Consider the following 14,286-nt stretch of genomic DNA (forward strand, 5'->3'; position numbering starts at 1 on the left):
CTTCGGTGGCCGAGAGGTCTAAGTAGTTACTACTGTAATCACTAGCCAGTCAACACTGAGGTTGTGAGTTCGAACCCCGCTCGTGCGGGTGCACTCGACTCCAATCTTAATTGACTAGGATTGTCAGTTTTCCTATCGAAGGTCGGTGGTTTCCTCCGGTCACTCCGGCTTCCTCCACCAATAAAAACTGGCCGCCACGAAATAGCCCAAAAGCGGTGCTTAAAAGTGGCGTTAAAAGACCAAAAATCAAATCAAATCAAATCTACGCCAGTTTCGTATATACAAGACTCATCAGTGACGCTCGAATCAAACTAATTGTAAGGCTAAATAAAGGCAACAGTAGTATACCGCTGTTCGAAATTCATAAATCGATTGAGAAAAAACAAATCCGGGTTACAAACTAAAACTGATGGAAACACATCAAATATAAGAGGAGAACAAAGACACAACAGAAACACTAAAATGCAACACACACAGAAACGAACTATAAGATAACAACAACCATTTTCCTGACTTGGTACAGGACATTTTAAGAAAAGATGGTGGGTTGAACCTGGTTTTGTGGCTAGCCAAACCTCCCGCTTTAATGGCAATGTTAAATATAACACTAAAATGACAACATTACATGACAGGACTACAATACAAATAAGTGGAAGAACATACAGGACAGAGAAACACACAAATAAACAATACAATAGAACATTACGACAAGCTAATAGTTATCAAAGGTGCCAGGCCTAAAGATGAAGAGCATTGATGACCCAAAATTCCAAAAAGTTGTGCCAAATACGGCTAGGTTATCTGCCTGGGATTAAAAGATATTTAGTATTTAGAATAATTCATATTTTTGCAAACAGTAAATTTATAAAATATACAAATGACCATATAATTGATATACATGTTAACACCGAAGTGGTGACTAACTACAGAATAAAAACGAATACGTAAAACAACCTAGATCAGCACATAAAAACAACACAGCCGAACAACGCATTGTATGTCAGCCGAATAGATCGACGCACAAAAGTGACGTCACAGGTAAATTTCTAAAAATTTTCAAAAAATAGGATAGAGTTCAAGATTAGGTTTGTAAAACTGATATTACATGTATATAAATAATTCCAAAAATTATGCCAAATACGACTAAGGTAATGTGTGCCTGGAGGTAGAGATCTTTAGTATTTCGAATACTTCAAAGTTTTTCAAACAGTAAATTTATATAAAAAAAACAATATCATTGATATTTCATGCCAACACAGAAGTGTTGACTACTGGGCTGGGGATACCCTCGGGGACGAAAGACATGCATGATAGACATGATTATAGATGATTTCATACAATTAACAGTGCTGTTTTCTTTCCAATTGAAATAAAAGACAAAAATCAAGACTCAATGATCCCTGCCCAAAAAAAGAACTGAACGATTGTATATAGTTAACTTGAACTTTAAACTACATATCTCAAAATCAGAACAATTCCTACAACTATATGTATCGTTACCTCTTTAAACTTTAAGACTAAAGCCGTATGACTTCTTGGTGTACTTTTCATGAACATATGCAAAAGTATTAAGATACAATGCTATAAAAACCGAATCTGGGTCAACACATAATGGCATTGTCAAGGTGACCTTAGTCTTTAAGAGTATGAACCTCTATTCCGGTTTCTCTCTTGTCAAGATATATATGTTGGATACAAGTTGTGGTCAGTTGTAAGTTTGTACAAATTATAATTTGTACAAGTTATAAGTTTTTTGAAACATGCTTTCTTGCACCAGGTGATAAAAGGTTATCGTCTAAAAACTATCAGTTTGGTGTTCTTAATAAAAATTTGTATACTCCAATAATACTTAGTGCTGTATTTTTTTCTGTCCTATAACTGCAAAAGATGACACCTGAATAGTTTAAATTGTATTTTTATTATTACCTTAATGCCAAAATCATATCCATAAAGAATCTTTTTGCAGACTTATAATTTGGTTGCATCAATGCTGAGTATGTGACTGTTTCATGAGGTCAAAAAAAAAAGGACAAAAAAAATGTTAACATAAGACGGTGTGTTTGTATTATCCATTTGTGTTAAGAGATTCACAAAACACTGATAACTTGTACAAAAATTCTATACAAATTATAATTTGTACAATATTACAATTTGTACACAGCATTATATATATAACACCAGTATACGTTTTATCAAAGTAGGTCAAGAAAATTTAGGTTGTACTTCTGGTATTAATTACGGTAAAACATTCTACTTTAGGAAACAGTTACATCGACCTTTAAACTATTAACGTAAAAATCAATGTCCTGATATCTAGTCCCTGTGTCCGTTTCAACAAAATATAAATGTGTCAACGAAAATTGTAATTAATCTTTGGAAAACATAATTTTTGTCAAAACAGTATTTTTATAAACATAGACATACGAAATTAAACTTCGAGAGGATAAAACATGACTTTGTCTTTGGTCAATTATCTAACATCTATGTAAGTTTCATCAAAATCTATCAAAGGAAATTATTCTACGAAAACCTAATTTCAGTTCAAAAATTTAGTTTTAAGATATAGTGACATCGGTCTTTCCCCATCGGACCTTATATCGATGGGGTTCTTTCATTTGCTTTGATATAACACTGTGAAGGTTCATCGGATTGATCAAGAAAAGTTACAAATTATGCTTCGCAAACTAAGAGGTGATTCACGAACGAAAGGGTGCGTGGGAACCGAATCTTTATTCTTTACTTTGAAATAGGGCAAGGAACAAACACTATAATAAACAAACTCAGTTTTATTTGAATCTAAACTTAGTAATCATGTCTCTCAAAACATTGACGTCAACATCTGGAACAACTGACGACCCTCTGATGGTGTTTGAAATATGTCGCGTCCTCCAAAGGTACACCAGTTATGAATTGAATTCTAGTAAGAAATTGTTGTGAACATCCTCGATATAGCTTCGGCTCTGTGTATCTATGTGAAATTTCATCTAATACTCCAATATTGGCTGGAATTTCATATGACCAGTCAGTTGCATCACAGATTAATGGTTGGTGATACATGACATCCGGGATGCCATATCTACCAGTTCCATCAATCGATCTTCGATTACGAATTCTGTGGTTATTCCATGTGATTCTGAATGTATCTAAATGTCTTTGAGTCATTGGAAGAAAACAGAAACGCACACATTCCATGTGAGTACGATCTGTGTTATCTAGTTGACCAGCATCAATCAAATCTTTAAAAAAAAATTCGCCAAAAAACTATAAAATGTGGCATGAGGAAGCTCCGCAGCATTTCTATTCTCTGATTTGCACTTGATGTACACACAGTGAAAGATCTACAGCCTTCTACATTGTCGTTGTGAAATGATCGAAGTACCATTTGGATGTATTTGATATCTACATTTTCTGTTCCAGCATCGGCACGAACCATTCTAGGAACGCCCTTAATGGTTTTTAAATAATGTACATAGTCAAAGGCAACAAAACGTGGGTTTTTGTTACTATGACTAGCTGGCAGCCATAGTATTTTCCTAGAAAACCCACCTATTGCTCCGTGTATGGAGATTCCATATGGTTTAAGTTTATCATAACCGTCGTTATGGATGCAAAAGTTTGGACCTTTATTTCAATACTGCCTCCGTGTCAATCGTCTGTTCAATCTTCTTACCACCTATGACCTATCTAGTGCGTTTAATGCAAACCTAACTGTTTCCTGAGTGGCACGTATTCCACAATAAGTATTTAGTATTCTCCACATCGACCTGTACCCAACCTCAGAATAGCCTTGCTCTCGGAGAAGTACAATTTTATCAAGAATATGTGGTGATTGACTTTCATTGTTGTATCGTTTCAATTTTAGTTTACTCATAATACGGTTCACAGTTTTTACACTCACATGCGTCGAGTGAACAAACAACAAAAACCCACAGATTTCCTTTGCAGTGTAGGGCAACTTATGATAGTGTTTCACTAAATCCTCTATAGTGGCATCAATCATGTCTTGTGGGAAAACAGGGTTGTCCATTTCATCTGTTAGGTTACCTAAAACACAAAAAACAAAAATTTGAATTTCAAATAATGTTTGGGTTTTGATCTTTATTTTCAGATGATTATTAGATACTTTTTGCACAAACTTTATTCAAAACAATATGTAGTGTCCATTATGGAAAAAATAATGCATTATGTCAGTCCATCACTGGATAGAAAGTGTCTTCGATACAAAATCAATCCGTTATGGGACAGTTTCTCCATTATGGCCCTGGCATAATGCCCTATGTATCCACAATGTACTTAGTTACCTTATTCACAAATGATAAGCATTTGAGCAATAAATTTAAATAGCTGTTTAATTGTGAACTTTTATATTTAAATCATATTCAAGAAAAACTTGTTCAGAGGGACGATAAAACAGAACCTGGATTATCCTTTTAGGGCCACGTGTGATTAGGAAAATGATATTTAATTTAATTATGTTTTTACTTGTTTTACTAATCTTAGGGTAGTGCGGTCCGATTGACGTGCCTCCTGAAAAAAGCGACTGGTCCCATTAAAGGCATTTTAAGGAGAGTCGTGTTGTAGTGGTAAGCGCATCGGACTACAAACACAAAGGTTCCTGGTTCGATCCCCGTTCCGGGCAGAAAATTTCAGGGACTGAATTTTCGGCTCTCCCTTGATACCATTTGCGAGTATGGTCTTGAGAAACGATGATAGTCCGTCGGAAGGGGACGATGAATGGCTGACACGTATTTAGACAGAGCAATATCTCTTGCACGTAAAAGACACCCTTGTAGATTTCGAAAAAAAAACAGGCTAATGCCGCTACATGACAGCACTCGCACCAACAAAGTGGAAAGGGATTAATATAAGTTGTAATAACTTGTTTCCCAATCCACTATAAATAAATATGTTTTAACTAAGGTACGATCATTCGTTTTTCTAGGGTTGAAGGTTTTTTTTAAGGGTTTTTTTCTTTTCACTTTTTGATAATAGATATAAGAAGATGTGGTATGATTGCCAATGAGACAACTCTCCATCCAAGTCACAATTTATAAAAGTAAACCAGGTAACCAGTAAAGGGTTGAGATCTCACAAAACATGTTTAACCCCGCCGCATTTTTGCGCCTGTCCCAAGTCAGGAGCTTCTGGCCTTTGTTAGTCTAATATGTTTTTTAATTTTAGTTCATTTAAATGTTTTGGAGTTTAGTGTGACGTCCATTTTCACTGAAGCTATAAAGGGCCCCAAAAATTACTAGTGTAAAGCCATTCAAACTGGAAAACCAACGGTCTAATCTGTATAAAAAACGAGAAACGAGAAACACTTATGAACCATATCAACAAACGTCAACTACTGAACATCAGATTCCTAACTTAGGACAGGTGCAAACAATTGCAGTGGGTTTAAACGTTTTAATGGTACCAAACCTTCACCCTTATCTGAAACAATAGTGTAACATCACAACATAGAAAGACACACTATAAAATATCAATTAAAATGGAAGGTGGTGTATTCATTTTTCGCGACTTCGCATCGCATTTATTTATTTTCAGCCTCTTTTACAACCTAATCTTGCGTTGTAATGCAGTTTTGGGAACAGATTATTCATTTTTAATCCAATAATTAGCCCAGTTTATATCCGTTTTAAGTTATTGGTAGTTCAGATTATTCATTTTCAATATCATCTTGACCCCCTAGAATATCAAATGGTCGTCCCCTTAGGTACAACCTTTGAACAGATAAATTATAAATGGGGAAATGATATACAGTTTACCAGATTGTTTCTTCTTTTTCTATACTTCTGTGGTAGATGTGGGTGACCCAGACGACTTAACATTTCACTTTATAAACTAACAATAAGGTACTCACGTGAATTGAAATAAAAAACCGTACATCTGTTATCAATACCATTCGAAATGACAACCTCTTCTGCTGCTTGAGTAAGAAGGCGGAAACAGTTTTTGTTTGGCAGCTAAATCATATTATGTATGCCAACATCATATTTATCGCAATTAATTCATCACAATTTATCGCACTTTAATTTATATAAGCGAAGAAAAAAATAGAAATGTTGTGAAACAATGCGTTATCTCGCGTAAAATTAATTTGTCATACAATAAGTCGTATTATTTATATCGACTTCTCATTTATCACAACTAGTTATTCTCACTTTAATTGAAATATGCGAGAAAAATAAGAGAAAAATTGCGAGATAATGTGTGTTCTCGCCTAAAATTAAGTTGACATGACGTAACTCGTTTTATTTAAGTCGACATATTATTTATCTCAATTAATATATCACACTTCTATTCAAATATGCGAGCAAAACAAAGAGAAAAATTGCCAAATAATGTGTTATTTTGCTTAAAATAAATTGAATAATCCTTAAAAAATGAACGAACACGAGGCCAATATACTCTTCCGTAGATATGTATGCTAAGTCGTTATAACAACTTAGCTAAGTCGTTATAACAAGTTAGCTAAGTAGTTATAACGACTTAAAAATAAAACTCCACCCTGACTAAAATTATCATAATACTTATCTTGTTAAGTCGACTTAATTTGCAATTAAATGTCAATTTAGCATGATAATTATCTTGTTATGTCGACTTAATATTGAATAAATTATCTTGCTATCTTGACAAGTCGATGTCACTTACATGCCACTATATTAAGCAGTTCTCAATATGTTTCAACTTTTTATTTTAATGTAATATATTGAAGAATTGTCCGTCAAGTCTAGCAAAAGCCTTATACTATATTTAAGGGATTCCCTTTTGATTCCAGTTATAAACTGTCTGACAAGTTTTTATGCGGGATTCGTCATCTTTTCTGTCCTGGGTTTTATGGCTCACAAGAAAAACACGTCAGTGGATCAGGTAGTAGATGAAGGTATTTTGTGTTAAAAAAATGATTTCTTATCATTGTCAAAAACAGCTACGAGGTATACTTGTTGAGACATAAAGTCAAAATCAAAACTAAGCTTCCGGTTGCATGTATGTATTCAATTTTGCTACAGCAACCAGACGTATTGATAGGTTGATGGATGGCTGCTTAACGTCCATCGACAAATTAGTATGTATATCCAGGACGAGAATATGTTAATGCAAGATGACAATTAACCCTGCACTGTACTACACCGACACGCTGAATCGGATTTTAAGGTGCTAGTTCACAAGGTACCAGTCCGCAAGAAGACATGTTATCTAACCCGGACACATTATTCTGACTCTGAGCCAATCAGTCTTTGCTTTTACTCCCTAATGTCTCGTGCTTACCGGAAAAGCAGCAAATACCAACATTAAAGTCTTTAGTCTGACACAGCCGTTGTTCGAACCCGACAAATTATAGTTAAAATGAGAGAGAAAAACTCAAGTTGACGTATATTTATAGAATTTGTGTTCTTTTCTAAACTCTGGTGGCCTGTAGGTAGGACACATACAGTGGAGATCACTTCTATCCTCTCATCAAATCTGTCAGAATCTGTCAGGAGAACTGTTTAGGACAGTATGTAGAACTGTCATCATGACACCTTTTAGACAGTTCTAGCTAGAACAGTTCTAATCTAGAACTGATTTGGTCAGTTCTACCTAGAACTGATTTAGACAGTTCTACCTAGAACTGATCCTGACAGTTCTACCCTAGAACAGTTTTAGACAGTTCTACCAAATCTTTAGTCAGTTCTACGACTAGAACAGTTCTACAGACTCGTTGTCTTAAATATAAATAAGTCAAAAGAATATAATATATATTAAAAAATTATTAAACGATAATGATAACACTGAATGGTGACCAGTGAGATGCCCTAACTGCATTGACGTCATTTAGAATTGTTCTACAATCCTGACAGGTTTGGTCAGTTCTACTGCTAGAACAGTTTTAGACAGTTCTGCTGACAGTTCTGCAGACAGTTCTGCAGTTAGAACTGATTTAGTCAGTTCTGCTGACAGTTCTACGGTTAGAACTGATTTGGTCAGTTCTGCTGACAGTTCTACGACTAGAACTGATTCGGACAGTTCTACCTAGAACAGTTTTAGACAGTTCTACCCTAGAACTGATCCTGACAGTTCTACCTAGAACTGATTCTGACAGTTCTACTTAGAACTGGTTCTGAAAGTTCTACTTAGAACAGTTCTAGGGAAGAACTGTTCTAGGTAGAACTACTCTAGGACAGTTTAGAACAGTTCTATGACAGATTATTCTGACAGTTCTAATGAGAGGTTAGAAGTGATCTCCACTGTACCTCCGTAGTTAATATACCAGTCAAGGTTAAAACACAATTATGGCATTAAACTATCGCAGAGCGTTTCATTTCTGAAAAAAAAGACACTAAAGACTGTACTGCGGCTTGGAATCAAAATATGGTGTACGAGAGGAGACGGTATGAATCCTTGCGGAACATTGCTTGTTAAATATTTGGCACTTTTTTTGTGAATTTGATATTGAGTATAGTCTTTCAATAATTGTAGGGACGATTTCTCGTATACTGTTTTATTATCAAAATTGTGACAGATACATTTAATATCTTTGCTAAAATATGTATTAAAGGTCCGGGACTAGCGTTTGTGGTGTATCCTGAAGCCCTGGCACAAATGCCAATATCACCACTATGGGCTGTTCTTTTCTTCATAATGATGATGACGCTTGGATTTAGTTCCTTGGTAAGCATGTAAATGTAAAAATGCCATCGCAAAGAACGATACCAATAGTTTTTAATATATTTAAAAAATTACATTTAAAACACGCAAACCGTTTTACTTTCAGGAAAGTATATATACTATATAGTACATGTTTCATCCAATGACGAACAAAATCGAGAAGCATTTATTTTTTGTTTAAATTCATGAAATTATTTTCACTGAACTAGTCCACAATTTTGTTTAGGGGCCAGCTGAAGACCACCTCTGGGTGCGGGATTTTCTCGCTGCGTTGAAGAACCATTGGTGGCCTTCGGCTGTTGTCTGCTCTTTGGTCGGGTTGTTGTCTCTTTGACATATTCCCCATTTCCATTCTCAATTTTTTTAACTACCTATCGTCTTTACAGCAAAACAATTTAACAAGTTTGAACTTGATAATTAATGTAAAGATATTTGATATCGGGATAATAAACAATGTTTATTGATTTTCATAGTTCATACTCATGCACATGAATTAGGTTCATACATGAAACCGTATACGTATTTTCAGTTTTCGATAACAGAGACAGTTATTACAGGCCTTGTGGACCAAATGGGAGATTTGGTAGAAAAACAAAGTCGTAGACTTTATATATTTAGATTCTGCATTTGCGCATTATTTTTTCTTCTTAGACTACCAATGACTACAAAGGTATTTACGACACTAATTACAAGCAATGAAAGGGTAAATGAATTAACTGAGTACTTTTTTCAAAATGTACATGTATGAACACCAATGATACACAAAGCTAGCAACACGAGTCTTCCTAAATCACACACAAAGCTTGTTTATTGTTGAACCCCATAGTTTGACCATTTTAGATAATTTTTGAGGGGATTATTTTGATTTTTGGGGGTTTAGCTTTCTTGGTGTATACCATCTATTTACCTTTATTTATGTCAAAAGGTCACCATAATGATACAGTTTACCTAGATGGAAGCACGTTGAAACCATATAGCACAACGCGAATCAGTGCGTTTTTAGAAAGATTGTAGATGGAATTACAATTTTCGGTAGAAAAAATGGTTGCAAGAAAATCACTGTTTTAAACCAAGATTTGATTTTTTTTATGAGACCTTGCTTATAACTGTAGATCTAGATAGCCGTTTCAATCTAAAATAAATTTAATGTGGTATGACATGTATATTTATATTTAATTATTGTGTAACGCACAAAATGACAGAATTAGTGTATGTGCTACATATGTACATGTACATACAAATACTGTCATTGACTTTAGCTCTAATGCGCATAACAAATATGCTTGTCCTCGTGAAGCCTCTCGTCGGGAAGTGCAAGAATATTACAAAAAAGTCAAACGTGAATTCTTGTTTTTTAAGTACATAAAAACATATCGTATTGTCATTTAATTTCATGGAGAAAAAAATATAGTTTCCGAAGGTACATCATACATGTACAGACACACACACACACACAAAAGTGCTTTTCTATTATATTTTTTTAAATTATTAATCATATTCGAATTATTGTTCCTACACGCTAATCAGGTAGCATATAAAGACAAAAACACCAGCAGACATGTATAAGGCTAGTAAAAATCCTGCGTTAATATTTACAAGGAACCGTTTAAAAAGGACTTGCCTCTTTCATTTTGACAAAAACTAAAACATGTGTGATGATGGAAAAAATTCAGCTTAACAAACAATTCTTATGTTCTCGACTGGGTTTTCCGGAGAAAGATAACAATTGTTATTATGGTTGTATTGCTCTCTTTCTCCAGATAGATTCGATTCATACTACATTTTTTTGTAGTATAAACGGTGTCTTTCAATTTGGCATGAATTCACAAAACACATTGTATATTTTAGGGAGGAATGTACATGTTGAATCTATTAGACAAATCAGTCGATGGTTCCCTTTGTTGGTGGTAGGGTTTGTGGAACTTTTGGTCATCATTTACATTTATGGTATCTCTAACAGAACCCTTGACACAAAGGCATTTCCAAAGATTTTATTCAGAGGTGTACTTAGTACTTAATATGTTTATCTATTAAAGCATACACAGTGTATCGTGGTTGCTGCATTTACAAATTTAGCTTAATTGGGAAAGCTAAGAGTCGGACATTTAAAAGGCACGGGCGTATGATTAACACATTGGGGCTACATAAAGGTGCATATTTCGTACCATGCCAGTAGCGAAAACGTTACTGACGCTTGGCAAAAAATGCCGTTCCTATTTTCTAAAACGATCAACAGTGGCCGAAATATAACATAGAGCAAAAACCATCTGATATAATTTTCGTCAAAGAAAGTTTCTAAATTAAGTTTTAGTTGAAAAATTAAAAGTCAATACAATAACAATTTAAAAAAAAGTCAGTATGCATAATAGAAACGTACAATGTACATGTAAGGCTTACCCGTCTTTCAGATTTTTCTTTCACTTTCAAACGAAATTCACGACGACGACATTTGACTTGAAAAACAATATCCCTTGAACGACATTAGACATAATTGTTTATGCTAAGTATATGTATACCTAAAATGTATACCTTAATATCATATATGAAAGTAAAATAAAAATACTTTAGGCGTTAGACAATATAGATCAAGAATTAAAATACATTATACTGAAAACCTGCTTTAATTTTCTATTCAAGTTATTTTGGTAGTTTTCTATATTCTATTATGCACTCGAGTATATTTATTGAAATAGCCGATCTTAATTCGTATCCACCTTCCTTTATGGTGTCATTATTAAATACATATTTATGCTTCCCAATATTGCAGGTTACCTGCGGTTGAAATCTGATATAGAAATGATGCTTGGTAGTTGGATACCAGTCACTAAAGGTTTCTTTATTTCGTTGCATATGCGGATCGGGGGGGGGGGGGGGGGGGGGTTGTCCCGCCTCCCCTTTAGTTGGAAAAATTTATTTGATTATACAGCGAATTACTGACCCATGAGGAGCTGGACCCCTCTTAGGGCAGTCAGTGACCTCCCGCCTTATGAAAATTTCTGAATTCGCCACTGTATTGTTTTCTGAAACAGTATTATACCATACTTTATTTGTTGTATCACGAATAAATGAAGAATTATGAATTATTAGGGTACAGGTCAAAAACTCAACGACACCAAAAAATCAACATGTATTTAAAAAATCAAAAAATGATTTATTTATATTTATGAAAAATCGATATGTAGAATATTTATCATTGTATCACGTGACACTAAGTATGTTTTCCTTAGAGAGCACTATATCTGTACGCGTTTTTTTTCTTTTTTTTTTTTTTTTTCACTTGTTAAACTGACAGATGTCGTTATTACTTCTATATCGGTATGAGTGTGTATCATCTTCATGAGAAGTGACCAACAAGTGCTGCTATTGAAAGAAAATGTGCAGTCGGAATGATTTAAGGTAGTCTTCACTACACATTATTCTAACATGGTTACCTTGAACCATAACACATTGCACATCATCTTAGAAATGGATAAAGTTCTAAAATACAAACACATAACTGAATGACAATATAGACAGAAAAACACAGGAATACATTTTATGTACAATTTTTCATACAATTGTCATGCTTGTAACTTTTCAAAATGCTTACATATTTTCAAACGTCACTGTTGAATTCATTGGCGTAATCACCAAACACTTTGCACAAATCTTAATCAGCTTTTAAGCTCACAGGAGGGCCCCATGTGAGCTTATGCCATCACTTGGCGTCCGTCGTCCGTCGTCGTCGTCGCCGTAAATTATTTCAAGAATCTTCTCCTCTGAAACTTCTTGGCCAAATACCTTCAAACTTTGACTGAATGTTCCTTAGGGTATCTAGTTTATAAAATGTATCCGAAGTTTTGATCCAAGAACAAACATGGCCGCCATGACTAAAAATAGAACATATGGGTCAAATGCAGTATTTGGCTCATATCTCATAAACTTAAGCATTTAGAGCGAATCTGACATGGGGTAAACAATTTCATTAGGTCAAGGTCTATCAGCCCTGAAGTTTTCAGACGAACCGAACAACCCATTGTTAAGATGCTGCCACTAAAATGGTAATTATAAGGGAATTTTGCAGTTACTGGTAATCATCTTGAATATTATGGAGATAAAGATAAACTGTAACCAGCAAAAATGTTCAGCATAGTAAGTTCTACAAAAAAGTTTAATAACCAAAATCTAGTTTGCTTGTCTTACTTTAAAAAATCTTCTACTTTCGAAACTGCTGAATTATTTTCAGCCAAACTTTGGCTGAATGAGTTTCAGAGTATCTAGTATACATTTTGTATTTTATTTCCTTGTATGTCAAGAAACATAACCACTATGGCTATAATGGAACATAGGTGTAAAATGCATTTTTATGCTTTTGAAGAAAATATGACAGATACAAAGAACCTTTAAATGGCATTTATAAGGCACCCATTAATATATATTAATATATATTGAAAGGCAAAACGAGAGGCTCCAAGGAGCCTGTGTCGCTCACCTGATATTTTTATTTACAATTGATGCATGAAATAATGCAACCGTTCTACTTTTGCTTTAGTTTCAGAGATATAAGTCAAAAACTGCATTTTCCCCTATGTTCTAATTTTAGCCATACCTGCTATGTTGGTTGGAAGGCAGGGTCATCGGACACATTTTTAAAACTAGATTCGCTAATGCTGATTGTGGCTAGGTTTGGTTAAATTTGTCTCAGTTTTTTGAGGAGAAGACTTTTGTAAAAGATTATAAAAATTTACGAAAAATTGTTAGATTTAACTTTAATGGGCAATCACTCCTTATGGGGTCAATTGACCATTTTGGTCATGATGACTTATTTGTAGATCTTACTTTGCTGAACATTATTGCTGTTTACAGTTTATCTCTATCTATAATAATATTCAAGATAATAACCAAAACCTGCAAAATTTCCTTAAAATTACTAATTCAGGGAAACAACCCAACAATGGCTTATCTGATTCGTCTGAAAAATTCAAGACAGATATATCTTAACCTGATGAACATTTTTAATACTCTTAATGCTATAGTTTTAGATATATAAGCCAAAAACTGCATTTTACCCCTATGTTCTGTTTTTAGCCATGGCGGCCATGTTGGTTGGCAAGCAGGGTCATCGGACACATTTTTTAAAAAGATACCCTAATAATGATTGTGACCAAGGTTGGTTAAATTTGTCTCAGTAGTTTCAGAGGAGAAGATTTTTGTAAGATAACAAAATTTTTTTTAAATTTGTTAAAAATTTACTATAAAGGACAATAACTCCTTAAGGAGCCAATTGACCATTTTAGTCATGCTGACTTATTTGTAGATCTAACTTTGCTGAACATCATGCTGATCACAGTTTATCACTATCTATAATAATATTCAAGATAATAACCAAAAACTGCAAAAATTCCTTAAAATTGCCAATTTAGGGGCAGCAACCCAACAACTGGTTGTCCGATTTGTCTAAAAATTTCAGGGCAGATAGATCTTGACCTGATAAACATTATACCCTTTGTCGGATTTGCTGTAAATGCTTTGATATTGAAGACATAAGCCAAAATGTACATTTTACCGCTATGTTCTATTTTTAGCCATGGCAGCCATCTTGGTTGGGTGGCCAGGTCATCAGACATATTTTTAAAACTAGATAACCCAATG

Source organism: Mytilus californianus, unplaced genomic scaffold (assembly GCF_021869535.1).
Source record: "Mytilus californianus isolate M0D057914Y unplaced genomic scaffold, xbMytCali1.0.p SCAF_10, whole genome shotgun sequence".
Classification (NCBI taxonomy): domain Eukaryota; kingdom Metazoa; phylum Mollusca; class Bivalvia; order Mytilida; family Mytilidae; genus Mytilus; species Mytilus californianus.